The following is a 10,557-nucleotide window of genomic DNA, read 5'->3' as shown; positions in this document are numbered from 1 at the left end:
CCACCATGCCCAGCTAATTTTTTGTATTTTTAGTAGAGACAGGGTTTCACCATGTTGACCAGGATGGTCTCGATCTCTTGACCTCGTGATCCACCCACCTTGGCCTCCCAAAGTGCTGGGATTCCAGGCTTGAGCCACCGCGCCCGGCCTAGACTCTTTAACAGTTGTTTTAGAAAGGTAATTCTGTAGAGTGCTCAGGACTCTGAGTTGAATAATGATTTAAAGAGCCTTGCTTCCAAAATGGAAACTTGGAATAGAAGAAACCCATTAGTATTCCACAAGCCTCAAATACTGAAAACAGCGTCTGTTGTTGTTGCAGCTGGTTTTCATTAATAGAAAATTTTGCGTAAACTCCATAAATTTTCTCCCTGTTAGTATTTCACTGCCTCCCACTTTTTTCAAATCCAAGTTGATGTTTGAATCTTTTAACAGTTGGAGTGCAGTGCTAATGAGACAAAGGTTATGAGTTCACGTTTCAGACAGGCTTATAGCTTCATTTTGGTCTGCTTGCATATGGATTGCCTACCTCATCCCATCTAGTTCACATCTGTGGATTATGAACCATATAGGAGTGTATAGGTATGAATACGCTTAGGAAAACAGCTTAAAACCCATATGTTTTAGAAGAATATCTGTAGCAAGACAATTTACATAAGGGGATGCACTTGATTTATTATCACATAGGGTTTTTTAAATTCCATGTTTGGTTTTGGCCGTCTTAGCCTGCTCTAACTGATTAGTCTGAAAATAAAATCATTTTTTTCTTACTGAGACTACTTCAAGTCTTATTTTCCCCACTTCAGGTAAAATACTTTAGATATGGAAATTCATTCAAAATCACAAATAGTTGCAGAAGGGATTCAGATAAAGACATTAGAATTTATGGAGGTTCTGAGTGACTGTCTTTAAGAATAAAAATTAATACCCTTTTATATATAAATATATATAACAATATATGATATTGACTAGGATTTATTTTCTTAGTTTGCAGTGAGTGCAGTAGATCTTGAAATTAGAATTCCTTCTAACCTCTTTGTTACATTTTATTGAGCTGTGCACACACACACACACACAGTAGTGTCATTGGCTCCTTCACCCCTTCTTTCCTTCTTCCCTGTATGGTACTAATATCCTTAAACCTGTTTTTAATTTTTTCGTTCGTTCGTTCATTCGTTCTTTTAATCAGCAAAGGCTCTGTCAGCCATAAATCTGATTTTTAGATCCATCTTTCTCCTTCTAGGTTTGCTGGAATGCAACTGCTGTTTATTCTTTGTCCCCTTTTTACAGATTGATATTTGGGGTAAATTTACTTCTGTACGCATGAAGACCTCCCTTTGTAATTTCCCTTGGAGATTCTGATGAGGTTTCACTATTAGGACATGAGTGCTTTTGTCATTTTATTTACATAAGCACATCTAGGAAATAGAGCAGGTAGTTCTTTATTCCCTTCTTATGTTGATGTAAAATCTGATACTTGGCAACTAAAGAAAGAGTGCAGCTCTTCATCTAAATTAGTCTTGCATAACTGGGGTAGAAAAACTGTTGGGTTTTCCCATCCTGAGACCGTTAGTGATTATAGGAGCAACTGCTACCACCAGCTTTTCATCTCCCTAACTTGGTAATACTGAACTTAAGAACTTTTAGAAAGATACATAATTTTTAAAATCCCTCTTTTTTCAAGAAGTGTTATTTGCTAGCCTTTTGTTAGCAGCAGCTGATCCCAGACACTGATCTAACTCTAGTCTGGGTGACATTTTCCCTTCTAGGCCCATTTTCATTAGAAAACTTCCTAGCTTTTGTCATGCCCAAGAATGAAAGCTGCTTTTCCCTGGGAGCTGGTGGAAATTTTTTAGACCAGCCTCTTACTTCCTCTTTTTAAGTGGTGACGTACCAGATGCTGGCTACATTAAGGAAACCAGGGAGAAGGAATGGGGAATTCTGGGTATTATATGTGATTTTTTTTTTTTTCCTAATTGTACAGAGTTGTAGAAAGAATGAATAGATTTAACCTAAAGTTTATAATAAGCTCTGGAAGGAGGGACTGAGCATAGGGCTTTGCTAATGATGTCACATTTTTTAAAAGATGGTTGTGGTATTTGGCTGCTGCTTTAATAGAATAACATGTATGTGAGGGTATGTCTGTTTTCCCTGCTTGCCAGGTGATAGTGGCTACTTATCTGTAGGTGTTATTTAAAAGGTGCTTGCTAGTACTTGCTTATGTCTCTTCTTCATTATGCTGAAATGATGTCATCACCTTTTGTGGACAAACCTAGTTTACTTGTCTGCACTATACTTCTGCCACCGCCCGGTTTTTACTATATTGTTCTGGGGCCTTCCCATAATAAGTATTAATGCATTGCCAGAAAGAAGGATTTTCATGTTTTTGATAGGGAAAAGATCAAAAGCCTTTATTTCTGTTTTATATGACCCTGCAGTAGGCAGAACAACATTGTGTCTTAATAGCATTCCTTCTTTTTTTTAAGTCAGGTTTTACTGCTGAAAACATTTGTTGCACTGAGGGCCTGTAGTACTTCTTACTAACAGCAAAGATATATCATTGATAATTTATAGATTTAAAGCATTTTTTTGGTGATGGCATAAAATTAAGAATGTACTGTTAGCTTATGTTTTCTTGAGGTTGCTTTTCTTGTTATATATGCATTTAACTGATTGGCAACGAAAACAATAGTATTGTCATAGCTAAATTTTTCTCACAGTTTTTTTTCTTTTCTTTTTTTTTTTTTTTGAGACAGGATCTCACTCTGTCACCCAGGCTGGAGTGCGGTGGCGTGATCTTGGCTCTCCGCAACCTCTACCTCCCAGGGTCAAATGATTCTCCAGCCTCAGCCTCGCTAGTAGCTGGGATTACAGGTGTGCTCACCATGCCTGGCTAATTTTTGTAGTTTTAGTTTTTTAGTTTTAGTTTAGAGACGGAGTTTTACCATGTTGGCCAGGCTGGTCTAGAACTCCTGACTTCAAATGATCCACCCCTCTCAGCCTCCCAAAATGTTGGGATTATAGGCATGAGCCACCGTGCCTGACTTATTTTTTCATTATATACTTTTTATTTTGGTTCCTCTTCCCCACTTTCATTTCTGAGTTTTTGCTGACAGTGCAGCAACACCTGATAGTATAGGTAAAAAGAGATTTTCCTTGTTTACTTTAAGAGCATGTGTATTTGCTTTTTTCTTAGAGTAAGCTTCCCTACTTTAGGAGGATACAATGTTCATAGCTAGTTTTGTACAAATCTAATTTTACCTGGCACAACTTTGTTGGGAAACAGAAACAGATTAGAAACTTTAGTACCAAGAAATTTTGAATAAAGAAGATACTGTTTTGTATGATGTGTGATGAAAACTTGGCTTTTGGTGAATGCTCTGTTTCATATTCTAAGCCTGAAATTGCAGGGCTACATTTTCCTATGATAACTTCCTTTATTTCATCAAAACTCTAATAAGAAAATTTGTTTCCCAAGCATTCAAACTTCTTTTTTTTAAAGGAATTTCTTTGTCTGGCATCTTAGTCTGTGTACTGTTAAGAAAACATAGGAACCTGTTTATAACTTTTTTTTTTACTGTTGGTTTGTAAGATTAATTCCTCTTTAAGAAATTATAATAATATATATTGTTGAGATAAGGCTCTTCTGATAATATGACAAGTATCAGCAAGTACTTCCATTTGAATCTTTGCCAATTCATTACATTGTGTTTTTTAAAAATTGATTATACCTTCAGTTTGACCTGGGCACAGTGGCTCACACTTGTAATCCAGCACTTTGGGAGGCTGAGGCAGGCAGATCACTTGAGGCCAGGAATTCGAGACCAGCCTGGCCAATATGGTAAAACCTTATCTCTAGTAAAAATACAAAAATTAGCTGGACATGGTGGCACATGCCTGTAATCCAGCCATTCAGGAGGCTGAGGCATGAGAATCACTTACCCAGGAGGCAGAATCACTTACCCAGGTTGCAGTGAGCTGAGATTGGGCCACTGCAGTCCAGCATGGACAACAAAGTGAGACTCTGCTTTAAAAAAAAAAAAACTGATTATACTTTCAGTTTGAGAAGTATTCAAAATAATTAATTCAAATGCCTGAATCTTTGCCCATATCTGCTACTTTACCACACAATATGTGTTGTGTGTGTAGATACATATTTCTCTTCAAATCTTCGTAACGTATGATCACAGAAGAATGATATTGATAAACTCCATCATTAGATTCCACAGCTCAACAGAGCACCTGGATTTTGGACTTATGTTCATTGAGTTGTAAACATGGTGCTGTCCTGTTATGTTGTGTCTGTTTGGGGTGCATTGCATAACAATAAATTTGTGAACTCCTATTTGAAAATTGCCAGTTGATAACTGGGCACAGTGGCTCACACTTGTAATCTCGGCACTTTGGGAGGTTGAGTTGGGAGGATCCCTTGAGCCTAGGAGTTTGAAACCAGCCTGGATAAATATAGTAAGATCCCTGTCTCTACAGAAAATAAAAATTAGCTGCTTCTGGTAGTGTACTCCTGGAGTCCCAGCTACTTGGGAGGGTGAAATGGGAAGATCACTTGAGCCCAGAAGTTTGAGACCAGACTGGGCAACATGGCGAAATCCCATCTCTACAAAAAGTGCAAAAATTAGCCAGGCATGGTGGTTTGCAACTGTAGTCTCAGCTACTCTAGAGGCTGAGGTGGGAGTATCACTTGAGTCTAGGAGGCAGAGTTTGCAGTGAGCTGAGATCATGCCACCGAACTCCACCTTGGGCAACAGAGCAAGACCGTGTCTCCAAAAAAAAGAATTTATTTTAGCTGTGCTTAAAAAGAATGAGAGCAAAGAGGGCAGTTTTCCTTTGTTAACATGTTAATCTTTTTCCCTATTTGGTTTTTGGGGCCTCAGGATAATGAAGCTTTCAGAAGTGTCTTATGAAGCAGTTGAGTATTGACCAAGATGTTGACATTCATCATCATGATGCCTTCATCTGGAAATCCATTCTCAATTTATTTCCTGTAGTAATTCAGATTTTAGAAAGCTTTGGTCACAGTAGTAATTCTTAGGTCTAACAGAAAAAGAGCATAGCAATTGCAAATGTTTAATATTCAGTGCATGACTCCTTGCCAAAAAATATAAAACTACCCAGAGTAGCTATGATACTTTTTCTTTTCGTATTTAAAAATCACTTATATGTACTCAGACGTAATATATCTTGAAATAGGTTGAAAGGCTTTGAATATATCACTGTAACTGCCCCTTCTGCCCTCTCAAACAGGTGCATGGTGTCCCTTTACTTCACCTACTAAGTCCAAAGCATTTCTCTGTGCTTGTCACCTCAGTGAGATTTGGCATGGTTGAAATGTTATTTTTATGGATAAATATTCTATGTTATTTTAAAATGCCATTTTTGTGAAATTATATTTTATGCTCTATGAAGTTATCAAAGAAAAAATATACTTCCCAACCCTTAGTCATATCTGTCTCTCTTATGTATAAGCTTTTAATTAACTGTTTGTTTTGGATATTGGCTGGAACTTTAGAAGAGGAGTGGTTCATTTTGGGCATAATTTGAATTTCTCTTCTAGAACTTTATAGCATTTCCATTCTAGCACATTTTATGGTGGATGCTTGGTTGTCCTCCTGTCATCTATTCCTTGAACTTGTCTTATCAAGCGAAGTTGTGTAGCAGCAATTTTGGTAGTAGACTGGCTGCATTCCAGGATTGCATGGGTAATCCTGTCTTGACATTTAATGAGCTGATGAAACAACTCAAAAACTGGATGTAATGTCTGTAGAAGATTTGCCATTACCTATTCTTTGTGCAGATAATGTTATGGTTAACCCACATCTATTTCCTGTTGTAGCCTATATTCTCACTGCGGTTTAGAATATTTCAGAATGCCTCAGAGTGTTAAACCAATACCACAGTGTGGTCAAAGCAGCTGAAACCACTGGAGACTCTGGTTCAGATTTGGCGTTAGATTTTAGAAGTGACAGAAGCCTAATTTCGGTTTAGCTAATTAAACCCACTCTGAGATAATACAGTGAAGCACACCTTTAAGAGTTGCCAGATTTAATTAACATTGGTGCAGTTTTTAAAACATAAGTGTAATCTTTTGGAATTGCCTAAATGGTTCATTTGTCCTGGGTGCAGAATATACAAACAAGCTTTTGTCAGGATTTGTGTTATTTTAAACATAAGGTACTTAAAGCTGTATTTATAGACCTAGTAACCTGTCCAAAACTTTTACAAGAATATGAGAAATGGCATAGTGATTTCTTAAGACAGAGCAACATATTCTTGTTTCACTATGGTATTTGTGCCCAATAGAAGAAGATTGTTTGGCTGGTACATGAGAAATATTTAGCGGAGAAGCCTGTTTTCTAATAGTGTCACCTCCTCTACAAAAGTAATTGAAGGAAACATTTCAGAAAGTAGTCATTGGACTTCGTGCGAAGGAAAATACATTATCTGTGTGTTTAGATGCAAAGCCTTACTGTCAGATTTTGTTTAAGCTGGTTATCCCTTAATCTCTTCAGAGGATCCTTATAATTCCTTTCTATATCATATTAACAACAAAATGATAATATTTATTAATAATAGCAGTTGTCATCATCATCATTATTCATGTGTCCTTAGACTTGCTCCTTAGCTTTTTCTCTTCATTTTTTAAGAATTATGGAAAATGTCAGAGCATGGAAAGCAGAGTAAAGACGACCTTGAGCTACCCAGTTTTAACCATTGTTAGTACATGTTTGATGTAGAATGCGGCTCATCTTAAGTGGGAGGGCTAAGGAGATGGCAGAAGTGGGTTCTCTAATAATATACCTATGGTCTTAATGCCTCCTTTTTGAAAGAGCCTAAAAGAAATGAAAGAATCAGGTTTTTGTCGCTCCTCTTAACCTCTCAGCTAGTGTCTTATATGTATACTTGCAAATGTGACAAGAAGAAAAAAGTAGCTTGTATTTTTTTTCGTCACAGGCTGTGTTTTGTGTGTGTGTGTGAAGTAATTTTAACTTCATATTAGAATTAAGTAGTATATAGTTAGGAGGAAAGGAAGACTAAATGAAAGACATTTGTTTGAAGCTTTACTGAGCCTGATGTATCTGCGGTAAGCGTGAAAGTGACAGGTAGGGGACAGTGATCTAAACTAAAAAAGGAGCCAATTAATTTTATTGTAGGCTGTATATAGTCACCACTCTGAAGACTCTAATCCAGCACAGTGCAGTATATAGCCACTAGCTATGTGTGGCTCTGCAGAACTTAAAATGTGCCTAGGTTGAATTGGGATGTGCTTTAATTATAAAACACATACTAAGAAGACCTATTGTATATTAAAAAAAAACCCATAGATGCCATTAATAAAATTGTTAATATAGATTGCATGTTGAGATAGAATAATTTTGGATGTATTAGATTAAATAAAGTGTATTAAAATTCTGTCTACTGTTCTGTACTGTTTTTGAGATGGAGTCTCACTCTTTTACCCAGACTGGAGTGCAGTGGTGCAGTGTCAGGTTGCTGCAACCTCCACCTCCCGGGTTCAAGTGATACTCCTGCTTCAACCTCCTGACTAGCTGGGTGTGAACCACCACGCCTGGCGTGTTTTGTATTTTTTAGTATGACTACTAGAAAATTTTAAATGGACACATATGACATACATTTGTGGCTTGTGTTATTCTTCTCCTGGACAGCACTGTTTTAGATCCAAATCTATTGTAAAAACTTCCACAGATGAGAAAAAGGAGATCGGGAATTAAAGGAAACTGTGTGCTTACAAAATGAGGTTTAAAAAAAATCTTTAATAAATCTTAATTACATTGCTTAATTTGAAATAGACATGAATTGATAGATCTTGCTTTTGTGTTTACTTCATTATCAAAAAAAAAAGGCCTTTTAGTTTTTGCTTTTAGAGTGAGAGAACAAGGAATGGTTAGAAGGGATTAGTGCCCAATTGGGTACAGGTAACCAAATCATTAGTTGTGGCTTCTCAGGAACTATTTGGAGTTCCTCGCCACTGTACCATTCTTTTTCGTTGTTGTTGTTTGTTTGTTTTATGAGATGGAGTCTCATTCTGTTGTCTAGGCTGGTATACAGTGGTGCTATCTCGGCTCACTGCAACCTCTGCCTTTCAGGATTCAAGCGATTCTCCTGCCTCAGCCTCCCAGGTAGCTGGGACTACAAGTATGTGCCACCACTCCCAGCTCATTTTTGTAGTTTTAGTGGAGATGGTGTTTTTACCATGTTGGCCAGGCTGGTCTTGAACTCCTAACCTCAGGCGATCTCCACACCTCGGCCTCCCAAAGTGCTGGGATTACAGGTGTAAGCCACGGCGCATGGCCCACTATGCTGTTCTTAATACCTTCATTGTTAATACCTTCATTGACCTTCTTATACTTTCACCACAGTCTTCATTTGTTGTCATTTCAGCAAATGTTTTTGAAGACCTTTTTCTTTTCAGTGTTTCCTTTGCTCACTTCTTCCTGAGACCCTTGTTTGTATCTAGAGCAGCATTAACACTGATCCAAACTCCAGTTTTGTCAAGGGACTGAAGAGAAGATGAGCAAAGCATTTCTGGTCTGTAATCCTTTATCTGTAATCCTGAAATCCAAAGAGCTCTGAAAACCAAATGCTGCTTTTGTTAATTCATTGGGTGAAAATCCTGACCTGAACCAGTGTGAGACTGTTTGTAGTCATTATCCCACACTGCAGACATACTTTTATTTTTTTAATTAATTTATTTATTTCCTGAGATAGAATTTTGCTCTTTTCGCCCAGGCTGGAGTGCAGTGGTGTGATCTTGGCTCACTGCAACCACTGCCTCCCAGGTTCAAGCGATTCTCTTGCTTCAGCCTCCTGAGTAGCTGCTGGGATTACAGGCATTAGCCACTATGTCCGGCTAATTTTTGTTTTTGTAGTAGAGATGGGGTTTCACCATGTTTGTCAGGCTGGTCTCGAACTCCTAACCTCAGGTAATCTGCCCACCTCAGTCTCCCAGAGTGCTGAGATTACATATGCGAGGCACCATGCCTGGCCATCTTTTATTGCAGAAATATTAACATGTTTGGCAATAAAGTGCTGCCCTGGACTCAAGTAGAGGTGGTATACTATGTGCATTGTGTTAACCTTTCTTGAAAAACAAAAACAAACCACAGTCTGAATTCAGGAATAGAACTGATGCTGACTTCCAGATAAGGGATTTCAGACCTCTCTTGCCATCTCAAAGAAATTGAAAATATTTTGCTAACCATAATTCTATATTTATTTCATAATTCTACATTTAAAATATTTGTTTCACACAACCTAAACAGAGTGACAGAGGTAAATGAAATGTTTCTGAAATACATGTTTATTGTGTCACTCTTCTTAAAGTGCTTTCAGAAGCTTCTTGTTTTCTGTAATTCTCCTTATCTTGGAATTTAATACCTACCATAGGGTGGTATCTGCTTGATGCTGTATCCTTTGAGTCCCCCTTGTGTTCCTTCTGCCTCAGTCAAGGCATTTCTTTCAAAGTCAAACACGTTATGTGTATCCTTGGCTTTGCTATCCCTGAACTCATATCATTTCTTTTATTCTGGAAAATCCTTTTCTCTTTCTCTTTGTCAAAATTCTAATTCTTCAAGATTAATGTCACCTCCTATTTCCTCAAGTTTTTCCTGATTACTTTCAGACGAGAGAGGTTATATGTGTGTGATTTTAATGTAAATATCATTTACCTCTCCAATTAGATGGTAATACCTTAGCTGGAAGAGGCCCTGTTCTAAACCTGTCAGTGTTCATCATGTCTGTCATGGTGGTTTGCATTTACTGGATGTCTTTCCTAATGTTTGATTTGCGGGGAAGTGGATTAGGGGTCTGTTGGGGCAGCAAAAGTGTACTCCTATGAAACTGTCAAATATTTGCTTTTTTCTGTTGACTGTTTTAGTTACTTTATATCTGACTAGCAAAAGTAAACAATGAAAATAGGAGTAAGAAACAGGAGGCTGTAGCTGTGTAGTTTCTCATAATTTCAGGATATATAAATGTCTCTTGGTTTTTATCTTCAGTTTAATAGTGAGTAGTAGTTTGGTCTTTTATTTCCATGTATTCTTTTATATTTATGTATTTTTATTTTGAAGCACTACATTAAATAATTAAATAGGATCATTTAGCTGTTTACATTTAGAACCTAAAGCATTTTAATAAAATGATTTTAAAAGGCAGGAACCCGTGTTTACCAGATAGTGCAACTATTATATATCTAATACGGTGCTGTATATTTAGCATTATTTTATTTGATCCTTCATTAATTCAGTGGTGGCAGTGGCTCTGTCTCTATTTTATTTGTGAGAACTTATAAGGGTACCCACTGAGTAATAAACCTTATATTTGATATACAGATCTGTTTGTGCCACAGTATATTTAATGATCATGAGAGATTTTTAGAGAACAGAAGAATGAAGGAAAACTGCTAAATAGAAGATGCAGAATTATGTGAGCTAAAAAGGTCTTGGAATTGTGGCATTTATTTTTCTCACAGTGATTTTTAATTTCATTCTTCTTTTTCTTTCTTTTTAAAAATTGTTTGCCTGT

The 10,557-nt window shown here is 37.1% G+C and overlaps 1 protein-coding gene across 3 annotated transcripts in view; it reads left to right on the top strand.

Moving 5' to 3' along the window:
• LRP6 (LDL receptor related protein 6) overlaps window positions 1–10,557 on the top strand; it is a 148,502-nt gene that overhangs the window by 86,446 nt on the left and 51,499 nt on the right. The window lies entirely within an intron of this gene.

Source organism: Cebus imitator, unplaced genomic scaffold (genome assembly GCF_001604975.1).
Source record: "Cebus imitator isolate Cc_AM_T3 unplaced genomic scaffold, Cebus_imitator-1.0 Scaffold2, whole genome shotgun sequence".
NCBI lineage: Eukaryota > Metazoa > Chordata > Mammalia > Primates > Cebidae > Cebus > Cebus imitator.
The sequence above is the reverse complement of the archived record's forward strand: the minus strand, read 5'-3'. Positions and strand labels throughout refer to the sequence as shown.